Below are 24,755 nucleotides of genomic sequence, written 5' to 3'. Positions count from 1 at the left end.
AGTGTGATAAGGTAGTTAGGTGTATGTTCGACTCCCGGCCCTCCCAAGTGTGTGTGTGTGTTTCCAGCTGCCTGGGGACAGAGTAATGCTTTTAGATGGCTCACTCTCCATACATTCCCTATCAGCGTCTTTGCCTTTGCTGATGATGTCATCCACCTAGAAGTATGCCTCTGGGAGTGCGGTGATGCTGAAACCCGGTAGCACGTTCTGTTACTGCGTAATGCTGTAGTGTGATAGACTAGATAGGTAGGTGCTTGATTCCAAGGCATGGCAGGTGTGTGTGTTTGGCAGTTATACCCTATGTGTTGGTATCTGTGGGTGGCTAGCTGCGGGATGTGTTCAGTGTGTTTTGTTGCTGACCTATATAGTGTCCACAGCCCGCATATTCTGCCAAGACACTGGGTTGTCAACACATACATTCGCCAATAGGTCTGGTGAGTAAATGTCAGCAGCCCTACTCTTACCCTTAATACAGTCTGACCCGTGTGACGCAACAGAACATACATGCTTGATAGTAACAACACTACATGATGCAGGTGGCACATGTAGTTTCCTTTTCATGCCTGTCTAATGCTTTGCTGTCATGTGGTCCACTGTTGTGATATAAATGCAATATCTACATATGTGTGTACATGTATATGTGTGTATGTATATATATGTATATATGTATACAAATAATATATATGATATATGTAGATATAGAGAGATAGACATAGATATAAACATATATGTCTGGGGACATCAGCACTATTGAATGTTTGTGCCGGATGATCTATATGTGATAACCTGGGATGTATGTATATCTGCCCTGGCGTAGTGGTAATGCACATCGTCTGTTGTGTGCAGGGTCCCGGGTTGTAGTTGTGTAGACACCGGTTATTTTGTTGTTGGGAAGACCATGGGACATCGAATATGGTGATAGTAAGGCACCTGTTACCAGTTGTGTATGGATCTGAGAGACACTAAGCAGTGGTTATTAATTTGGAGGTTCGGTATGGGTCATATAACTATTCATTAGAAGACTATACTATGCAGATGAGGTTGACAATAGTGTATCCCATTTATCCCCAGGGTGTGATGCAGATACCTTGAGTGTATGTGTGTAGTTAGCCGGGTGCAGGGCTCGAATATAGTTGACAGCATGGGAGGGGGGGTCAGGCATACTGTACGTACATTGCAGAACTATGCCTCGGGAGTGCTCCTGCCTTAGCATGCCTAAGCTAGGGGTGTGTCTATACCTGCCTGGTGATATTGGGAGGGACAACAGCAGTGGTGGGGTAGTCACGGTGTACAGGCTGCACAAACAGGTGATGATCAGCACAATCAGCAGATGACATGGCCAGCCTGCACCTGAACAGTACGGTAATGTTTGCAAGCAGCATACACACAGGTTTCTTCCGCACTCTACACCACCGGTGTATACCTGCAGGGACATTTCACGATATAGTCCAACCAAATGAGAAGGGCTGCAGCAGGCAACATAGATCAACATGTGCAGGAGGCTGAGGGCAATGAGGATGTGTATGCTGCGGAACATAGTCAATGCAGCAACCAAACCAAATAACTCAAAAGTATCCACAAGCACAGAACCCGGAGCTCACCAAAAATCAAGGCAAATATTTAAGGCAAAGTTTAATGCGTATTTCCAAAAAACAAAGTAAATCCAACCAAGTGCTTTCACCCGGTACTCTACCAGGCTTTTTCAAGGACTGAATAAAATCTTTATAAATCATCAATTTAAATAGTACTGTTCCATGTCAGCTGGTCAACAATTAATTCATTAGTTAATTAATTAAATTAAAACAGTGACTCCATGCATTTCCTTTGATAATTAATAACTCAATATCTTTCATTCCTTTAACAAATAATTAAAATACATAAAATGAAATGATATGTCCCTAACATTAAAAACTAAACATATCCTAATAATCTTTTTATAACTACTCTGTGAAACCCCATCCCAAATATATTAAAGTCTGGCTCTTCTTAATTTTAACACTGGGGCAATATTAATATTGTCGTTTAGTCCTGGGAACCTAGTTGCGTCTAGTTTTAGCTGCCAATAAAGTTCACGGTATTCAAGTAATGTTTCCCAACTCCCCCCTCTTAATTCAGGGGTGACTTGTTCTAATACCATAAACTTTAATTCCATTTCTTTACATTTCTGGGAATGGGGTTTCACAGAGTAGGTCATTTTGTTAAAGGAATGAAAGGTATTGAGTTATTAATTATCAAAGGAAATGCATAGAGTCACTGTTTTAATTAATTAACTAATGAATTAATTGTTGACCAGCTGACATGGAACAGTACTATTTAAATTGATGATTTATAAAGATTTTATTCAGTCCTTGAAAAAGCCTGGTAGAGTACCGGGCGAAAGCGCTTGGTTGGATTTACTTTGTTTTTTGGAAATACGCATTAAACTTTGCCTTAAATATTTGCCTTGATTTTTGGTGGGCTCTGGGTCCTGTGCTTTTGGATACTTTTGAGTTATGCTGTGGAACATCCCTTACTGGGGTGACATAAGACTTTATAGACCCAGGGTGACTTACCAGGGGCTACATGAGCTGGGGATGGTGGAGCACTATGGGGTGGACAGAGACCTCCTACAGTGGCTTGTTGACCTGTGCCTGTCACACCTGACACATCAAACAGGCCGAGGGAAACCCATCACAGTGGATACCATGGTATGTGTTGGCCTGGGTATACTAGCCACAGGTACCTCACACAGCACAACTGGGGATATCATGGGGATCTCACAGGCATCTGCATCCAGAGTATTGCACCAGTTCACAGATGCCATGTCAACACATGCTAGTGAGCATGTACATGTCCTCAGCACACGTGATTAGTAGACCAGCAATATGCATCTCTTCAACCACATGGATGACTACCCTGGGGTACTGGGTGCTATAGCCTGCACACACATACACATCAAAGCACCACCCGGTGAGCGGAGTAGGGCCTACAGTCACTGCAGGGGCATACCATCGCATATGGCCTAGCTGTTGGATGGGGTTTCACAAAGTAGATTGAATGTGTGTGCTGTCTGCCCTGGAAGCTATGATGATTCCGATATATGGCTTCTGACACAGCTGTACCACACCTTTGCCAATATGGACATCCCCTACAGTGTCCTAGTGGGGGATGCTGGGTAACCACTGGTGTCGTGGCTGATAACACCCAGCAGCAATGCAAACACATACCTGAATACTCACACCATAATGAGGCAGATGCACAGGCAAAACATGTAATTGAGTATGTGTTTGAGATGCTCAGTTCAGGGTTCTGGTATCCGGACACATCCGGTGGAGCCCTGCAGTATTCACTAGCTACATGCACACAATTTGTTATGGTATTTGCTATGCTACATATTCTGATCCTGCAGTAACAGTTGCAGCAGGAACAGCATGGGACAGGGCCACACGGCCCAACACCACTGCCAAGGCCTGTACAGGTACAGTGTGACTTGGTGAAGGAACTACCTGAGCAGGGCAAAGTCGGTGAAAGGCCGTGCACAGTATGACCTGTCCTTGCCAAAGAGGCAACACAAGGCATATGCACTGACACAGTAGGTACCCACTGATGTCCCCTCTCTGACCCGCACACAGTAGAATGGATGCCAAACATGACACTACCTGTTCTCGGCCATGAATAGGAGGTGCACTGTGTGCATCTGACATAGGCAACCCTCCAGCACCGTCTTCAGGTCCAGAACACCCCCCAGGGTACGTCTATCAACCTAAAACTTGGCAGTTGTATTAGAATGTGTATTTACCCATTGCTATGGTATGTATGTGAGCATACAAGCGACTTTGGTAGCTGACTGTTAGGGCAGCAGACAGTACACGTCCATAGTGGCAACATGACATCTGTAGCACATACGGGGGTCACAATGGTAGCCAGTAGTACACAGGGTGTAAAAAACCAAAGTAATTCCAAAGGCAAAGGAACATCAAACAGAGGTAGTACTTCTGATATGCGAACTTTAATAAAGGCAAAATGCAATAAAAACACGTAATAAAATCAAGCGCTTTCGCCTGGTTCCTACCAGGCTTTGTCAAGATAAAAAAAGTTAAAAACAGTGTCTTAATATATTCTTACAATAGATCACATGATTTGTAATCAATCAATTAATTAAAGCACTTCAATTTAGTGGTGTTTTTCTTAAAGAACTATACATCACATTGAATCTACAAAAACTAATACTAGTGTTGAAAACATTTTGAAAAGTTTTTTATATAAATTAGGAAACCACATTTCATTGAGTTAATATAATTTTCTGTAGCTACCAAATAAATAAGTGTAACCAGTACATAGCCCTACTAAATGCATATAAACATTGAACATTAGCCTCAAGACCATAACATGCCCGATTCCTTTAAAATATATAAATAATCAGTGTGTGCTTGGCTTATAGTCTGGCTCTTCTTAGTTTAAGAACACTGGTAATGCTAACATTATCATTGAGTCCAGGAGATTTTGAGGCATTAAGTTTTAATTGCCACAAAAGTTCTTTGTACTCAAGGAGTGTTTCCCAGTTACCCCCTCTCTGATCCTGCACAACTTGTTCCAAAACTAAAAACTTAAGCTGCATACTAGGACATAAAGTCAAATGCTTGTAGAAGGCATTGGTATTCTTCTTTTTAGAGACCTCAGAAATGCTCAGATATTCTACGTCTTAGAGGTCTTTCAGTTTTTCCCACGTAGAAACTACAGTATTGAGTACATATCCCCAAGTAAACAACTCCTCTAGTCCCACAGTTATAATAACCAGTTGCCTTAACCTTAAAATTCCTTATGGGAATATATAAACTACTGTCATTAAAGATGAAAGGGCACTGATTACAGGCTTCACATTTGTACGTGCCTAACTTGGAAACAGAATGAGCACGCCTCTTATGGCAATTTTTACTTTCAAACAAACCCTTCAAATTAGTATCCCTCCTCCTTACAAAACTAGGTTTTGTGGATACTATGCTTTGTGTGTCTTCTTGCAAGGTTAAAATTGGCCAATATTTCAAAACAGTTTGTTTTACCTGCTCAGATTCCCTAGTAAATGTATATATAAAAGTGTTGTGTGAATCATACTTTTCTTCTTGTTCTTTTTGCTCTTTTTGCTCAACCATCTGCTGGCCAACACCCAATAATGGAAAATACTTGAGCTCCCTATTAGACGTTACTTCTTTGGCCATTTTGTTTACCAAACATGACGGGTAACCCCTTTCCAGAAAAAGTTTTTAAAAACTTATTTCCTTAAAAAATAACTCATCACTACTGGACATTCTAGAGGCCCGGATGAATTGTCCTTTTATTATTCCCTTCTTCTGGTAAAAAGGGTGGCCACTTTCAAAATGCAGGTAAGAGTTTGAAAAGGTGGCCTTTCTGTAAATCTTGGATTGAAAACAACCCTTAACATAATCTTTAAATAGTGTTAAATCCAAGTAACTAAGATTGTCATTACTTACATTGTATGTAAAAGAAAGGAATTGCATGGATGTGTTACTATATGCCATAAATTCCTTGAACTCATCTAAATCACCATTCCAAAGTATACATATGTCATCCAAAAAACGTTTGTAGTGAATAATATGCTTGGCCCAGTCAGTTTGAAATATGAATTTATTTTCCCAATAATGCAAAACAATGTTTGCATATACCGTGGCACAGGGGTACCCATTGCCACCCCCTTTTTTGTCTAAACATCTCTCCATTAAAGTAAATACAGTTGTTTTGAAGAACAATCTCCATAAATTCAACTAGCAACATAACTGTGTTAGACCCTAAACCGGATTGCGTGGCTAAAATCTCGTTAAACCACTCCAGGCCAACAGAATGCGGAATGCTGGGAAATAACTCTACAATATCTATAGTTGCCATCAGACAGGCCGGGTTATACAAATCTCTTTCTATACCTTTGAGAAATTCCCAGGAATCTTTACAAATATGCTTCAAGGATGACACAAATTTCTTAACAGTCTGGTCTATAAATTTGCCCAGTGGTTCCGTAATACCACCCGAACCAGATAGTATAGGCCTAAATTTCAGGGGGTCTAACCCCTTGTGAACCTTTGGTATTCCAAAAATCACCGGAATCTTAGGCTTGTCTACGTACAAATAATTATACAACTTCTCATAAAGGCCCCCTGCATTAAATGATCAAATAATGCAAATTTAATCTTGGAGTAGGCAATGTTAACCTCATTTCTGGAAACCACCTCATACTGGTCTACATCCTGCAACATACTGTGCATTTGGGATTCATAAGCCCAATCATACATCAAAACCACCCCCCCCCACCTTTGTCTGGTTTCATCACTCTAACCCCCTCAAGTTTAAGGAAGTTAACTAGTTGGTACAAATCAAAATCAATGTTGTAAGGTTGAACTTGTACATTACTTGAATATTGTTTTCTTAAGTCCATCTCCACCAATTCTTCGAAAACCTTCAAAGAGGGGTGAATGGGGGGGTTAAAAGTACCCGTTCTTGTAAATTGTTCTTTCGTCATCTCCTGCCCTTGAAATTGTAATGCAAGATTTAAACATCTCACAAACAACTTCAAATCTATTAATGTTTTGGACAAATTTAATGAACGCAGAGGAACAAATTGAAAACCTCTAATAAATAACTCAAAAAAATTTTTGGTTACTTGAATATCGGTAAAATTGTAAATGGAGAAATTACTCATAGTTAACACCCTGCTATTACAGTTTGCTACTTCGTTGACCAAACTAAAAGAGCCAAAAACATCCAAAAGGGGTGGTTCATCTATCTGCGTAACTTGCTCCAATCCTGTTGAAAGTATGTCGTGCTCTTCCCCCTCGGTCTGCCCTGGGGGTACTGAAAACCCTGATGCACATTCCTATGCTCCTTTTGAGCCAAACGTTCACTTCTTCTGGGTAATTCCATTGTTGGGACTGCCTCATTACTGGCAAATACTGAGTTATCACCAATATCAATATTGTGACCAGCGTTCATTTTCCCTTTACCTGGTAAAGGGTAGGCCAACCCATCCCTATATTCAACCAAGTCGCGCTCTAATTTTCTAATTTTACGATTGACAATTTTTATGCAATGCTGGTCCACCTCATTAAACACCCCATCATATTCCCTTTTAATACTGGGAAAACCTTTTCCTTTAACAATAGAATCATTTAAGTTGTTTACTTCCTTTAATAAAGAACCCGCCTTAACTTCATAGTCTTTAACCATGAAGTCAAGAATTTCGAATCCAGTTCTATCAAATAAATTAACCAAATTGTTATATAGAACAGTTCCTGGTAAAGCACTGTTCGGAAATTTGAAGCATCGTAACCCTTTTGGCACGTGTTGCACACGTATGCACTCTTTTAAGTAGTCAGTCTCTAACTGCATAGTTTTGAATGCATACAACTTGTCACTAGGGTACGTCTATCAACCTAAAACTTGGCAGTTGTATTAGAATGTGTATTTACCCATTGCTATGGTATGTATGTGAGCATACAAGAGACTTTGGTGGCTGACTGTTAGGGCAGCAGACAGTATACGTCCATAGTGGCAACATGACATCTGTAGCACATACGGGGTTACAATGGTAGCCAGTAGTACACAGGGTGTCCTAACCCACTGCAGATTATGGGCTGAACATCATGTGTGTCCGTACAGCCCACACACGTTCCATGCAGCTGGACAGGTGTGGACCAATACAGACAAATGATATACAATGGCCTATGGATATGCCCAATGAATGACCCCAACCCCCAAAGACACGCACAGACTACATCAGGCCAGGCAGTTTGATGTGGGTTGTGAAAGCTAGGACGCCCAACACCACTGTGCTGGTATTTAACACTGGGATCTGACGTACACTGGTATCCCTCCAACCGGCAATTTAGGTAGGTCCACACACTGACATGGAGTACCTGGCATACCAGTACAGTAGCGGCAGATGTGTACAACTGTCAGCTGTGCCCCCTGTCCAACCTACACATGTGAGAGTCATGTGCGCCACCCACGGTGCTGTGTAGGACTGTGGATGCGGTTGGATGTCCCCCCACGTTATGCAGACATGTAGCAACGGTCAATGCCACATGACCATTAGCTACCCTGCAGACACAGCATGACACCTGTCTGTGTAGAACGGAGGGGTCGGCAACACAGTACTGACTATCTGGACATGTGACACATGGGATACAGTTGTCCATACTTGGCATGCTCACACACATGATGGTATGACAGTAATGTCGGTCGACAACATGCGTAACAGTCATACTGGGCATGCTCACACACTGACACACAGGACGGCCAGGCATGCATACACCAGTGGTCCGGACATATTTGCCAGTACATTGCTATACTGTTGGATGACTGCGCTGCATGGTGTGTGTGTGTGTGTGTGTGTGTGTGTGTGTGTGTGGTCTATTGTCTGTACATATGCCATGGTCTATTGTTAATTCACATGAGCTATGTGTGCAAGGTACTGCTACCAACACGTGAATAGGGCAGTTCTTTGTTTGCAGACAGACCGACGCCTTTGGATACGGACTGGGTCAGGCACATTCCAGCAGGTGGGAGCAGTTGTGCATGGGTTTGTACAGTGTTAAGCACTGCTGATCTCTGGTTACAGCACATTTTACCTGTTTAGACTCCACATTTCTTTGACAGTGCACTACTGGCATACTGGTAGACAAACACGCTTACAGCCGCTCACTCACCAAAATTTCAGCTTACATTTGTCACTCATGCTGGGTGTGTGTGATCCCTTGTGATGCGTATTACATCAGACTACATGACTACAGTATTGGGTATGTCTAACCATTTGGCGACGGCAGGTGTTCGACTGTACAGACTCGGCGGCCTGTCCAGTGACGTAATCATATTATATGCGTGTTCCTCATACGATCTGCTCCCATCTGCCTGATACATGGGAACTGATACTCTGCAATGTTGACATGTGAATATGATTTTGTTAACGCAGCTGTCCAGCGAGTCATGCTACCGCATACCTACTGTACGTTTTCTACCTTTCAGTTTGCACGACAGGAGACTGTAGGAATAACACCTTTCTCACTTTGCATGGGACAGTCCCTCATTAGGCATATGTCATGTGACGATACTCTAGCCATTGCAGCTGTCCTGATTAGGGGACATTCTCATATTCTACATGTCTGTAGTGGTGGCTTATTAGAGGTCTTGTATACCTGACACGTCGATATGTTATATGTAGTAGCATAAGCAACTTTACAGCTGCTTGACTACGCTTTGATTTGTGCTATGTATATTGCTGTACTATACATGGCTGTAGATATGTTCTGCCCTGGTACGTCTGACATTTCTACAGAGCAGGTCCCACTTTGGCCATTCAGAATGGTGGCGGCCCTATAGATCCTATATGTAGAGCTATCACATGTGTCAAGGCAACACATACCCACAGCCAGTTGTAAACTGACTACTTCCACGGTTTGCATACATTAAGGTTATTCTTGTAGCATTATAATTGCTAATACTGTTTCCTATTACATGTAGCTGTTTCTGATACAACAAATTAATTTCTGACACCACTACACACAATATATAGCCTCCTTTCCCGAACTCACAGGCCATGTGCCATAACATTCATTTTGCAGGACACAACTGCCCAGACGGGTGTGTCACTCAAAGGCGTACGGGTGTGGAACCTCATCTATTATGCTATCATCTACCTAAGGTGGTCATCAAATTATGCACTTTTTGTCACTAGCAGACCTTACATACCAATGGGGGAGAATGAACACTGTATCAGGAACACTGCATAACACCCTGTGGGACACATTTAGACGATTGGTTGCATTAACCAGACACATTGACAGTCACAGAGCATATGTATTCATTCACATTTGTCGAGGTACATGCTGTTTATGACTCAGACATGTTGTCATCTGTCATTACCTGCATTCCGCCACCTGTCCACCTAATATCATTAGTTCTGGAAGTGTTTATTTGGACTTTGTTACATTCTGATTCATAACTATGGACGTCCATGCTAATCGGGTACACGGCACTGATTTGGTCTCTATGTATTCCCCCGATGGTTTACTCTTCAGGTGCGCTTCAGGTTTGGGACGTATAGGTGTCTGCTATGCCCACATAGGAATATTAATGACTTCCACTGGGTGGGCCTACTACATCTGTGCCAACCAGAACCTGCACACTTAAGCCCATTATTGCATACCCATGGTCCACCTACCTGGCACCCCTCTACAGCACTCATGACATATACTTACTGTGAGCGCAGCTTGGGTATGAGCACACCCCTACACATTGCCCACTCTCCCCATCTCGGGACAGACACATGTCGCACGTTTTGTCAACCCATGTATTATCACACTTGCACAACCTACTGTTCCATGTACATCTACATCCTGCTCAAATCGATGACAACAGGTTGACACATACACTGAATTTCTGGGGTCCCGCAAGGGACACTGTTATCCATGTTTAAAGTGTAGACCTTGCAGATCTCTCCCACTGCTACTTTCCTGCCGGTGTTCCGGACAGTAGCAGTGTAGTAATCTTTATTGCCTGTCTGTATGTCTGACCAGCCTAGCTGGGCGGTGTGGGGTACAACATTTATTTATTGGACCTCCCAGTCACATATGCCCGAGCTGTATATATGTTACCCCTAATTGCTGTAAAGTAACCTAGTTATGTACATGTGTATATATACAATGACATATATATTTGTTTTGTGTGTATGTGTATATATCAATACCTGTTGTTTGTGTATATATCTCTATCTATATATATCTGTAGTATATCTTTGTGTGTGTGTGTGTGTGTGTGTGTGTGTGTGTGTGTGTATATATATATATATATATATATATATATATATATATATATATATATATATATATATATATATATATATATATATATATATATATATATATATATATATATATATCAATCTGTATACATGTATATGTGTGTATGTGTATATATATATATATATATATATATATATATATATATATATATATATATATATATATCTACGTTTTTATCTATATATACATCTGTGTGTCCAATAACCTATACATTTCCCGGACATAGACACTTACACATGCGTATTGGGTTTTATCTCTGCTTCAACAGCATACTATTGCCTTAGTCATTATGACACCGACACTTCACTTCGGTGAACTTGTGATCAGCATACTGCACGTTATACAGCGTACAGATGTCACATGTTTTTCATGTCTGGGGTGCCGCTGATAAGTGTGATGTGATGCAGTGTCATTCGACCTATTACTCGTATGCGCAGCCTGTTATTCCTGCTACTGTGTTTGTTTCTGTGCACATTCATATTATTAATGTTAATAGAATGAGTGTTTGTGTTGCTGAGATTGTACGTCAACATATTGATGTCTGCATGTAGTTGTGTCTTTCTGCTTTTCTCGGTTTGGGGTTGTCACAGTAGAACTCCGTTCCGCTCATGCGTGGTGTATAGGTTTTACGTGCCGGGCTGCCAGCCCTGATGCACAATGTCCAACAATGATACGCCCATTCACGCATGTCTCCACGCAGACGACGCTCTATCTGGGAATCGCACCTATGTACTAGCTGACCTCCACGGGCCGCTCCATTGCAACCGGCGCAACATACCCTAGCACTCCTGTGTCCATAATCGCATATCCATAGTTTCTCCAGCACACCCGTGTTGAGTTTCCACGCATAACAGCCATTATACACCTGATATCACAGTCATGACACACCTTTACACATTGCCCTCTCCAGAGTGTTGGGGCCCTACACACATTTTGTACCACCTCATGTATTCACAGGGTCACCATCCATTCATATTTGCACATACGTGCCTTTCCTGGTGTTATGGATTGCGAACGATTTGCGGGTTACAGGTGTAGGTGGTCGTAACATGTACTACATTCCGTCTGTGCATAATGTTGATGTAGCACTTCACCAATGTTATGGCCACTGATATAACCCTGCCTCTGGTGTGAATAGCGGTGCTCTACTCACACTTGTGCAGCTTTATCTGACATATGCTGCGAGCACTTTATAGTACCTTACTTGCTGTAGATTCCCTTCACAACCCTTATGTTTGCTTTCGTCTTTCGGCGTTCATTATATATACATATATAAATATATATATATATATATATATATATATATATATATATATATAGATATAGATATATAATTGCATATTTCTGTTATGTCTGTGGATATTTATCTATACACACATCTATCTATTTATCTATCTATCTATCTATCTATCTATCTATCTATCTATCTATCTATCTATCTATCTATCTATATCTATATATATAAAAGTTACAGCTGCACAAGACAACATACAATTGCTATGCTACAAGCTGTGTACACCCGCGCAGGTGCACTTGCATCTACTTATTCTGAGTTACATATGTTTACTGCCACTTCTTTGGGATTACATGTGCCTTATTCCTTATGAAAGTACCACTTTGATTGATGGAATCCGGTTAACGGCCCCATGCGAGACACGCGGTCACCTTTACATGTATAAATGTTGGCTTTACAGCACAGAGGCATTCATTACACAATTAATATGTGCTATAGTCCTACTTGAACTGGGAATGCCTTTACGTTAGGTGGATGCTTTAACCACTACACTATTGTTATTCTGCCTCATTTATATGTATACCCATGGTTCATAGCTACTCTGACATACGCCTCACCGCTTCCCTTACACAGCAGGCATCCATTCTCCTGCTGGGAAAACCGCAGTACTACACTTCTGACATTCCCTGTTTCCTACTGCTCTGGACCCGTGCTGCATGTCTACTCACTCCAAGGATATTCAGAACTCCTACGCTTATAGTCCTCGCACATACACATGTTTGATTGTCAGGATGTTTATGTGCTGGTCCGGGTTTAGGCTTGTCCGACTGGTGACTAGAACTGTCCTGGTGCTGTTCAAATATCAGGCATAGCACATGGACAGAGTTAGTCCAGATTTTAACATTCTACCTGTGTTTACAGAAGCAGGCGTTTGGGCACCTCTGACCACATTATTAGTTTGGCGCTACATAATATAGGCAGGGAGTGGTTCCATTACATAATACAGGGTGTGGGGGGGGTTTCCACATGTTTCCCTTCACATTTGACTATTTCATTCATTTATACATACAATGAATATTATTCTGGACATCAGTTATAAATTCACTACAGGTATGCAATAGTCTTGTCAACAAATGTGACGGTTGGTGTACATATGTGTACGGACCTCTGTGATACTTGGGGACTAGTATCAGGGACAATCACGGACACTTCTACCATATTAGTACTATTAACTTGGAATGTGTTGACAGATTCGTATTACTACTAATTTTCTGCAGTTCAGTGCATCTATTACTCTTCATTGTTGTAATTAGTCATTCTCATTCAACACCTTTCCTTCAAAGGTCTCTGGCTCTGTGAGTGATTAAGAGGCTGGCCAGTTATTGTGAGAATGCTCTGACCATTGGTAGGGTTGACACATTGTCATATGTACAGGTTGGGATATATTCTGGGGACACCAGATTGTTTAGGCCAACACATACCCACGATCAGTGCAGGTTTAAAACATTCATTAGTTTCCTAGCTGTGAGCCTATACCTTTGGCACTTTAGTTGTTAGTCTGTTTCTTGTATGAATTACGTATTTTCTATCCTGACGTGACCGCTTTAGGCAACTATTACATGCAGTATGGTAAATAGTTATTTCCTACAATCACAGGACTTTTGGTATTGTATCATTGTTGGTCAGGACACACCTACCCACACAGTGACTGTCCCTCACACAGTGGATCAGGGGGTATCCTGTTTACGTCAGTGCCTTCATCACCCTATTTCCATGTGCCACTATTTGAATGTGTACAATATATTCTCTCGATTATTCATGTCGGGACACGTGCGTCACGGGCAAGTGTTTGATCCTGGGTAGTAGGTTCTGCATGACCATCTAGGGCTGGACAGTCTCATGCACCACTACTATACATTTCAACTTGTGTCCAGATGTCTACAGGACTGGACATCGTGTCTTGATACCCATTGTAATGTTTACACAGGTTACTTATCCCATGAGGGATATCCAAAAATTTAACAAGACCAATACCGACCATTCTTTTGACGTTACGAAAATGTGCTGCGGGTTTTACATGCAAGGGATACATAGTTTGCAATCCTGAAACTGCCTAGGGTGACACTGCCTACTACATATGAGTAGTGGTCACTATGTGTAGATGTGGCTGCACCAAGCTAGTAGGCCACGTATGGCTGGATTTGGTGGACGTTCAGGTATGGGGGTGGGTTGTGTGCTGTGGAGGGGATGCTGGGTATTCCATTATGCATCCAGGTGTGTTGCATTTGATTTGGCCGGTTCCATCAGGACCAATCTGTAGGTATGTGCCGGTGACATTTCTGTACATTTGTATCGCACATTTTAATATTCATATGTTTGTGGGATTGTGTTCTACAGTTTGGCCTGTCTGGTTGTATTGCAAATGTGTATACATGTTCTTTGTGTTTCTTTCTGATTCACCCACTCCTCCCTCATACACCTCCAGTTCACCTATTCTGCATACGACACAGTTTTGCCTTTGAGGATTATACCATTACCCATTCCCCCACACACATATTCCTGACACTCCATCCATCACTGCTTTGGTTGATGGCCCATGACACGGTCAAGGTAACACATTGCATACACTACATATGTCAGGTACCTGTATGGTTGTGTGGACTACCCTGGCATGTTTCACCTTCCACATGCTATACATCACGCACATAGGTACACGCCCATACTTAACTTTCATGACATGATTGGTACACCCGGGTAATACCCGTTCAACTGTGACACATCTTGACAAGTACGGCTTGGACCACATATGTGCGGATTTTGGCCGACTGTTCTGATCGTTGGTAGGATGCCACCTTTTCCTATGTCCAGAATGGGATATATTCTGGACACATATCTGATTGTACTGGAAAACATGTACCCACAGTCAACACTATGGATAACACTGTTCCTTTAAGCCTACATGTTGCCTTATTGTTGTAGCAGTTTATATGCTCCTTCTGTTTCATTTACATGCTTATTCTATTTCCTGTCACATATGGTATGTTAAATACGGACATACCTATTGTATGTGACTATTACATGCGTTGTGGAATATAATTCTGTCATACGGTCGCTAGATATTTACATTTATCGTTGATTTGTTATGGACACATCTGCCCAGCTGTGTACTCTCCCTCACAATATCGGTCAGCTGGTGACTGTGACCATTGGGCTGGACGTACCTATTGGCGGCACGCTAACATGATGCGTTTCACTTCCACTTGGTATAACTATCTACACTGCATTGGACTATGGGCACACGGTTTTCAATGTCATTTGTTCGAGGGATAGGGACCCGTTATTCCCTACCGTGCATTTGTGTTTGCTTCTTCATTTTGTGTTCGCAGGAACTGTCTTGCATGCTTTGCATACGTTTCAGTATCCACAGACACTGACAGGTGTGATTACTATTGCTTGCAAATTGTTATATGCAAGCATTTTAGGTTGCACGTCAACAGCTGACATTTCCACGCCTCCGTGCGGCACTTCGACATGCCCTATGCACTCGCGCTCATTTCCTATGCACATGGCTGTGGTGGCAGCGCACCTTCATTAATATGCATTTGGTGCTACTGCACCATCTTCACGCCACACGGTTGGTGCAAGCCTAATGCCGGCCTTGCGGCAAGCTTTATGAATCCCGGGGATAATCGAAGGAAAAATGTGAAAGGTTTAGTAGGGTTAATGTAAACATTATTATGCTACATAAGCTCCATATGAAATACATTTTAAAAGGAATGGCTTGAAAATATTTCTTCCATATCATTTACCAATTCAACTAGTAAGGGTTGTAAGTAGTATAAATAACCCAGATTTTAGAATGATTAATCTGATCATTGCCAGTTACCTGAATATTTTGTGGGCTTTAGAAATTGGGGACAGTTTTCCTTCACCTCACCCAAACAGCCTGAATACCATCTTTTTTGCAGAAAAAAAGTATAATATCATTAAAGGTGGGTTTACACACAGATGAATTAATTAAGTAAAGTATTTTTGAAATGTCAAAATGAAGGTCAAGATTAAAGCACAGTTGGTGCCACAAAGACCTTAAAATACAAAATCAGTAATTCTCAAATTAGCTAAAACAGGAAAATTGAAGTATCACAAAAGACCACAAAGGTTCCAAACACAGCAGACACAGTAGTAATTTATTCGAAAAACTTGAACAGGTAAGTGTTTTCACGGATCTCAACTCCGCTTCATCAGTCCGTACTAAATAAAACACAGCAACTGATGACTATTTAAAAAATAAGGCAACCAATCAGGTTAAAGTCTAAAGAAGGGTAGCCATAAGTTTACGATTTTAGCCTTAGAACTTGTGCATGCTAATTTCAGGGGTGGTGACCTCAAGAATAAGACTGAATCTCTAGAACAGAAATGGATTCTACAACTACAAGCTGATAAACCCCCAGGTCTAAATAGTAAGGTATCACTTAAACCCTTTCTAAGGTCTAGAGCACTCAAACATCGCTAGTCCTGGTTGTTATAACAAATGTTATATTTTATCTGTGCATATACTGTTAGTCTGTTTGTTATGTGCTTAATTGGACCTTAATTTATAAGCCAGTAGTTTGCTATATCTTTTGGCTCAGTATAGGTGGCTCCATTTACAATGAGCTCTGCACACAATTGTGTATTGCCTTTGAGGTTGCGGACATAGCTAAAGAAAGTTTTGTGGTTGTCTTTGGCCTGGGAGGCCAAACACACCTCAGATTTAGCTTTGGTAGACTTTATTTGTCCTCTTGAGTTATTTGTTTAGTTTAATTAGAGTGCTTTTATCCTCCTGGATTCTGCACCTCCTAATTTTTGCCATGATATTCTTCCTCCTGTTATACATCTGATTAATTTTGTGATTGCACCAGGGTGGCTTCTTTTTTGAGTTAGCTCTATACTTTTTTTCTGGTGGGTACAGCTGCCTCTATACAGCTATTAACATGCTTGTACAGGGTTTCTGTGAACAGTTCTGCATAGGCAGAAGTGTTTTCATGGTTTATAGTGGCTTGAAATTTTGCCAGGTTCTCAATAGCAGGAGGTTAGCCTTAGAATAGTTCCTGAATATTCTCGGTTTAGCTGGGGGGGGGGGGGCAGGTTTTATTTTTACTTCAAAGGAGACCATTTTGTGGTCTGACTTTACCAGGGAAGGCATTACAGTAGGGGTGTGCAGCACTCTCCCATATTAGTGAGGACCAGATCAAGTAAGGTTGCACCCCTGGTTGGTGTATTGACTAACTGGTCCAGGAAGTCTGTGTTTACAAAATCCAGGAATATCTGTGCCTGTACATTTGATGTTGTATAGGATTCCCAGTTAATAGTGGGGTGATTAAAGTCACCCATTAATATGGTATTGGTTTGGATATTTAGTGTTTTTAATAAGTTTAAATACATGGCATGGGTTTCCTGGGTCATAGAGGGGGACTTATACCTTGCAAGGAAGTGGTATTGGATTTTACCTATGGTGATTTGAACATGGAGCAGCTCAAGTGCATTGTCCTGTTTGACCAGCCTTGAAGTATATTTATTTTTTATGTTAATAGAAACATCTCCACCTTTAGTCCCTGCCTGTGAAGTAGCTGGTCTAAAGGTGGAAGGCATTATAACCCTGCACTGTTGGTGTGCTGCCCGTGGCTTTAAACTATGTCTCTGAGACTGCACATACATCAGCATTCCAAGGGTAAAGAGAGCTTCCAGGGAGTAGAATTTTTTGATTAGGGTCCTGTGAAAGCTGCCAGCCCAGCTAGTTGGAATTTTGTAAATAATTCTATGTTATTTGTGAATAGTAATATGATCTGTATGCTTATCTTACAAATGTAAGAAAACTATATGTTATGTTAAACTGTATGTTATGTGCTGAGCTTCAAGAATGTAACCACAGTGTACCCTACTGGAAAAAAACAAAGTTAACTTGCAAACTCTAAGAAAATAAGTGAATTGTTTATGATGGTGTTTATCTCAGCTAGGAGATAGAATGTCTGCAGCTAGGAATTCTTTCTATTGTCTGGAAGCAGAAATAATTACAGGTTTCAAAGGTAAAAGTGTGTGACTTCCAATTCCAGACAAACGTCTAAAAGATAAGTATTTTTTACACAGAGGTGCTAAATTTTGAGTTTCTGTTAGCCTGGGAACTGAAGGTAGAGATATCAAATAGTGACGTCATCCAGCTAACCCAGCAGTAATGTGTATTATTAATTTAAGAATTATCTCTCAGAGAAAGTCTGTGCATTTTGCATTTGCCTTTGGACGTAGAAACATCTTCTCATCAGCACTTCTCATCCATATTTGTCTGGCTCTGTAAGTAAGCCTAAATAGGGCATAATATCTCTTAGATATAGATTGGAATATAGTAAAGAATAGTTTAGATGTTTTCTGTATTTATGTGAGACTGTCCTGCAATGTTGTTTTAAAGTATTTCATGTGATTCTGAACTCTGTTGTCTCTGTGTTGAGTTATTGAGTATTGTCTTGTGCTTTTAGTATTTATTATTAAATATATTTAAACATTTTAATTGTGGATGGTTTGTTTCAAGATATGTAAGCTCTTAGAGTACTTGCATATGTATTTGGTGGCACTGTATAGGCACTCCTAAATAACCTTAGTCTTCGACACACTTACCATTTGGATAATAGCAACATTACACAGTGGAATTGGTCACCCTTTGTAAGGGCCTTATAGTAGCTGATAAGTAAGGGTGGTTGGTGGCAGTGATTACTACCTTATAGTCTGGGTAAAGGGGTGGTGAAAATGTGCCAGCCTTCCCTAGGAGGGTCTGTGTGTTTGTATATAAATCAAATCTGAAAGTGTGTATATGTGTGTCAGCTACTTGGGCAGGGACACAAAGCACTGGTTGGACAGAGAGGGTGCTGAAGGTTTTGGCTTGACCACTCAGCTGAGATCTTAACCCTATAGCTGTGCCAGTGGGGAGTCTTATTGGGGATCTGGAGAGAGAGGGAGAAATCAGCCCCAGACTGACTGTGATCTCTGTGTGCTCTTAAGGGAAATTGTACTTTACTGTCTGTGTTCTTGTCATCCTCCCAATGTGCATGTCCTCCACTGGTGTTAGTGGTGAGGATTGAGGTTCCTTGATTACTGGGTCAGTGCAGGGGCATCACAGCTCCTAGAATTGAGCAGTAATACTTTTAGATTTCTTGGTTTTGATTTGCTATGTTGGAAGTATTTTCAGTTAGGCATTGCATAAAAAGGCACTATGGGGGAAGACAATGTTTTAGCTAATATTCGAAAGCCTAGAAGGCAGAGGTGCAGGCAATCCCTGGCAATGCAGCATAATCTGTTGACCATCTCCTTCCATGCTGACAAATATTGCACCACCTTAGAATAACAGTTTCAGCCCATGTGCCTTCAGTTTTGCATTCCATTCTCCTAACCTTTGCTGAAGTTATTGCCCAGAGTCTGCCTGTAATGTCCTATCATCTGTATACAGAAGCCTTGCTGACCTGTCACATATAACTTGTTTATTAATGTTGTCCATCACCAGCATGGACAGCAGTGGGCTCAAATATGAATGATTATACACAGCCAGTCTTACAGAGAAACCCCCCTGGGAGTCCAAACACTGTTTACACTTGTGCCTTTATGTCCTTGTACATAGACAATACTAATTCTACTAATTTTTTGGGGCTTCAAACCATCACAGGACTGACCAAATCAACTTTGCTTTCTACAAATCTAGGACTGCCCAGTTAGACTCCTTCCTCCTCATCTCTAGCTTCTACTCAACTATCCATTTCACTGCAAATATCAAGTCAGTTGTGCTACACTGATCTGAATCCAAAATGCTTATCTCTCATCTTTCCTTCTACTTCTCTGCATATTTCAGTCTCTCCAGAAGTTTCATGCAGTGACATCAGTTTGATATCTCTTGTGAATGTCATCTTTGTTCTTGTACACTAGCACGTGAATGCTTATTCTACAGCCATCTAGTCTACTCCTTTCTCTCCGTACTGCTATGAGCACCCTCTGGATGAATGTTTACACTAACTCACACATTATGTTAATCATGCCTGCTATGAGCTCATGCCATTCTGCTGCTTTCCTTAACTTCATTTTCTTTAATATTGTACTAATGTATTCTGGGTCAGTTCCTCCTCTTCTTTCATCGTAGGCTGTACCCTGGGGAAGTACAGCTTCTGTGGGGTTTTCTTCATTCAGAAGCTGCTGTAAGTACTCCTTCTACCCACTTTTGATGTCCTGTGGACTAGTGAGTAGGTTGTTGCTGGATTCCCTTATTAAGGGTATCTAATGTGGAGCAACTTTCCAGAAGCTGGTAAAGTTCTGATGCCTTGTTCTTTGCTACTGCAACTGCTCTCTTAGCCACTTTGTTAGCCAAAAAGTATTTCTTCTTAGTCTGGTCCATCTTTTCTATCTACTATTTTTTCCTGCATTCCTTCTTTCTTCTGTTGACTTCTTGAACTTCTGCATTCCCCACCAGATGTCCTTATGTTCATTATTTCTACCTCATTTGTCCACATATCTGTTCTGTAGTCCTCACACATGCTGTTTTAAGGTGCTGCCATTCTTCTTCAATTTAACATATTTTACCTTCTTCCAGAGGTGCTCGTGTCCCCAGTATATCCTTAAAATATTCCACTTTCTCTCTCTACAGTCAACTTCCAAGTCTTCAGCTCTGTTGGTCCTGGATCCTCTGGCCACAACTTACAGCTGATTGTGACTACTAGTTGTTTATGCGGTAGGGTAACTGCTTCAATGAGGATGACTTTACAATCACTGATTCTATCCCACTGCCCTTTCCGTACTAGACAGAAGACTGAGTTCTATGTTTTCCACTCTTGCAAGTGGTCTTTCTTTCTGATCTGTGTGTTTGTCACCATCATGCCCTTTTGCCAGACAGAGGTCTAGAAAGGCTTCTCTTTCTTTATTCCTGTTGCCCCACCTATGTTGACCCAGGCAGTCCTCATATCCTGTTCTGTCATCCCGATATGCGCATTCAGATCCCCCATTATCAACTCCAACTCATGCTGTCCTACTTTATCTTGTACGTTTGCAACTGCTGTATGACTCTTTTCCTTACTATCATAATTCTGCTGTGGGACATAGGCTGAGATTATGAATACTGCCCTATTCTTACGCTGGAGACTGATTGCCATGAGTCTGTCAATAATGCTGATGACATCCCTTATTGTCTTCTTAGGCCTGTCCCTCAGCACAATTCTCAAACCATTTATAGTCTGTTCTCCCCTCAAATAGTAGACTCTAGATCTCAAGCAAAGTGGCTTTGCTGCACTGCCCTTCCATCTTATCTCCCAATACACAGGATGTCCAACTTTTTCCTTACGATCATGTCATTACCTTCATGGTTGCATCCTGTCAGTGAACCTATACTGACAATGCAATCCATACTTCATGTTTGGCCGGTTTATAGGTTTAACATTTTGCTTTTGCTCAAAAGAGCTATCCCAGGTAACCCAGTTAGGTAATTGGACTCAAGCCCGCTAGTAGCTTATTCACCCAAAGCTGCTAAGTTTATGATAGGCACACACTGACCAACAGGGGCAGACAGGTTCATAAGTTGTTACTAGGCTGACTACTAGAACCAATACAAGCTTATCTGGAAACGCCAAACCATTTGGGTCCCAGGTATCATGAGCGTCTATACAGGGGGCATGTTATTTTGGAGGTAACTATGGATTTGTGCAGGGGGTAACTCTCCATTAGGAAGGGTCCCTGGTGTAGGACAGAGTAGGCTAGGTCTTCAAGCCACTTACCACATTGGCCAATACCCATGCATATTTTGGTGTCATTAGTCAATGTGAACAAATCACCTATAGCCAATTTATGCATCATTGATTGGCTACCTCTGACATGGCATGCAGTCTGCAATCCATGTTCTCCTAGCTACAGTATACTGCAGATTATAGTTGATTCCCAAAGTGGATAATTTATACAACTCTTCCCCCCAGTAGGCACTATCTAGAGTTGGTGCCGCTGCTGCCTGCAACTCCGTTCTTGGATGAGTCTGATGTGGAAACAGCCAGCATGTTTTTCGGAAGTGTGAGGCGGGACAGTCCCCAGAGAGGGACAGATTGAACATACAAACTTCACACAGGCATTGGCTGGAGATCAGAATCAAATCTTTACCTTGTGCATGAGAGATAAAAACCCTAGCTATTAAACCAGCTGTCAAGCATGCAATTTCATTTCTGTTATCCAGAACATGACATATCTTATCAGATTGCAGTAAGGCAGCAGTCTCTAAATGGGTTAAGCAATGTGGGTATTTTCCAGCTGATACACCCTATTCTGCAGTGGCTGCTGACTGAGGCTCTAGGACCTTCTCATCAGTATAAAGCCACCATCCAGTGCTTGATGGACAATGAATAGGTGACGAGTCATGTCATCTAGCTTATACCTGGCACACTGAAGAGCAGCAATTCTCTAGGGTAACACTTGCTGGTACCAGTAATTGTTAACCAGCCTGCACTCACTGCATGAAATCATTTACCTGTGGGTGCTCATGTCAGAACTTGGGCTGTGCAGACCATTGCCCTTCCAGGTGCATTCTGTCATAGACATTGATGCCCGAACCATATTTCCCAGAAAAAAGGTCCTTCTACAGCATTGCAGGCATCACTAGTTGCAGATATATGAGGTCATACTGTTTGACATGCCACCCATCCACCCACTTATGATGCAAATGGACAAGGGAGGCACTACTGCTCCCAATGTTCACATAACAGGTCATACTTTATAGATATAAATACATGATTTTGTTCCTAATATACATAGTTTAATTTTATTGTTGCCTGAAAATAGTTTTTCACTAGACTGTGTTTTTATAGTGCTTTTGATAAAATATTATGCATTCTGTGGTTATCCTTTGCATTTTTTTCTGACAAATGCAAAACATTTGCATTATAATTATGTCCTTAGGCATCCACTACCTAAAGGAGAGCTACATAGTGGCTCGTGCGTCTTCATTTATTGTCCAACATTACAGCACACACTCCCCCAAATTTACTAAACTTCCATGCAGGACTAGCTTAGTCCTGCACGGAAGCGCCCGTTTAGGAGCAGGACATCAGCGCCCCATGCATATTAATAAGGCACCCTGCCCGAGCTCCTAGGCGTACATGGAGGATGTAAGAGTGCAGGGGGTGTGTCTGAGAGCAGATCTCTCAGAATAAACACACCCCTGCAATGTAGAGCAGCAGAAAGGGGTAAGGAATGAGCGAGAACACTCATAGGTGTCTGCATATCCCCACCAACAGTCCCCCATGTGTACAACAGCAACAGTACATATAAATAAAATGAAGAAACCGTTTTATTTTTCTTTAAAAATCTGATTAAAGCTAACCACAGGTGCGCGGGTGTACCCATCGCTTAGGTACGGTTAAAGCAGCTTAAAAGGCTGAAGAGGATAACAAGGAAGTTATATGCAAATGAAGCAGCAGAGCAATACTGTAGTGGGCAGAGCATTCACCTTACGAGCATGCATTCCTGGTTCGTGTCCCACTACAGCACATTCCATTTTCCATGGCAAAGCACATTATGACCAATAGTTTTGTTGCAAAACCCACTAAATAACATATATTTCTGAACTGGAGTACTGCAGGAAATGCACATGTGAAGTGTCAGTATTATAATGAATAAGGCACTAGTAAGCAGGTTTAAGCACAAATAAGCAGTAGTAAACATATTTAAGCACTAGTAAGCAGGTTTAAGTGGTTTGCACGGGGCAAGCAATGCCTACACTGGCTAAGCAATTCTGAAGCTAACTCTCTGTAAGCAGATGTAACGGCAGGTTAGCAGTGCTTACCATCATGCAAACCCACTTACAAATGCTCAAAAGTGCCTTAATCACTCTGTAACCAATGGCCCTTATTCTGCCCATCAACAAAATAAACAGGCATGCAGATCTTGAATTCAGGACCCTATATACCACAGTCCCAATAGTTATCTCCCAAGCCACACAGAAGTACAGAAGAATGAGGCAGTAGTAAATATGTCCTCAACATAGTATAACCAAACTGAACCTGTGAAAGGCATCGGTATACAGTCATATGTGCCATAACTCACTACATAACATAAATATGTGAACTGGAGTACAGCAGAAAGCCCAGAAGTGAGGTGTAATTGTAATAGAGTGTCAACATCCCCAATAAAACACAAAGACCCCACAGAGTGTACGTACACATCAGTCTGGGATACTAGGCACACATATAAGGTGTAATGAATAATAACAGAATGCCAAAAAGGCATTATAATGAATGTGTAATGTAGGCAATGCTAAGCATTGCACAGGCCAGCTTAGGCAATGTGTAGACCAGCTAACTCTTTGTGGCCAGTAGTATACCACTTTAAACAATGCCAACCTTAGGTGAGCAGGTTTGCCCATAGCTTAGCCTTTTCAAAACCGGCCAATCACAGAAAAGTGCAGGAAATCGGCCCTACTTAAACCCAAGAGGTGGGAATACAGCTCATAACTGGTTGTAGCTTCCCCTTGTAGGCACTTACGGCAGTAAGGGAAGAAGGAGTGCGCTTCTGGGCACAGCGCTGATGTATCCAGGAGTCCAAGGTTATGGTAGGACTCCTAGTTAAAGACCATGCACAGAGACTGCTGCAGAGCCAGTAACAGGGCTCCCAATATAACCCCCATTAACGGTGCA

The sequence above is a fragment of the Protopterus annectens genome, chromosome 14.part0 (assembly GCF_019279795.1).
Source record: "Protopterus annectens isolate FY-2018-M chromosome 14.part0, PAN1.0, whole genome shotgun sequence".
NCBI classification, from domain to species: Eukaryota; Metazoa; Chordata; order Ceratodontiformes; family Protopteridae; genus Protopterus; species Protopterus annectens.
This window is presented reverse-complemented; position numbering follows the sequence as displayed.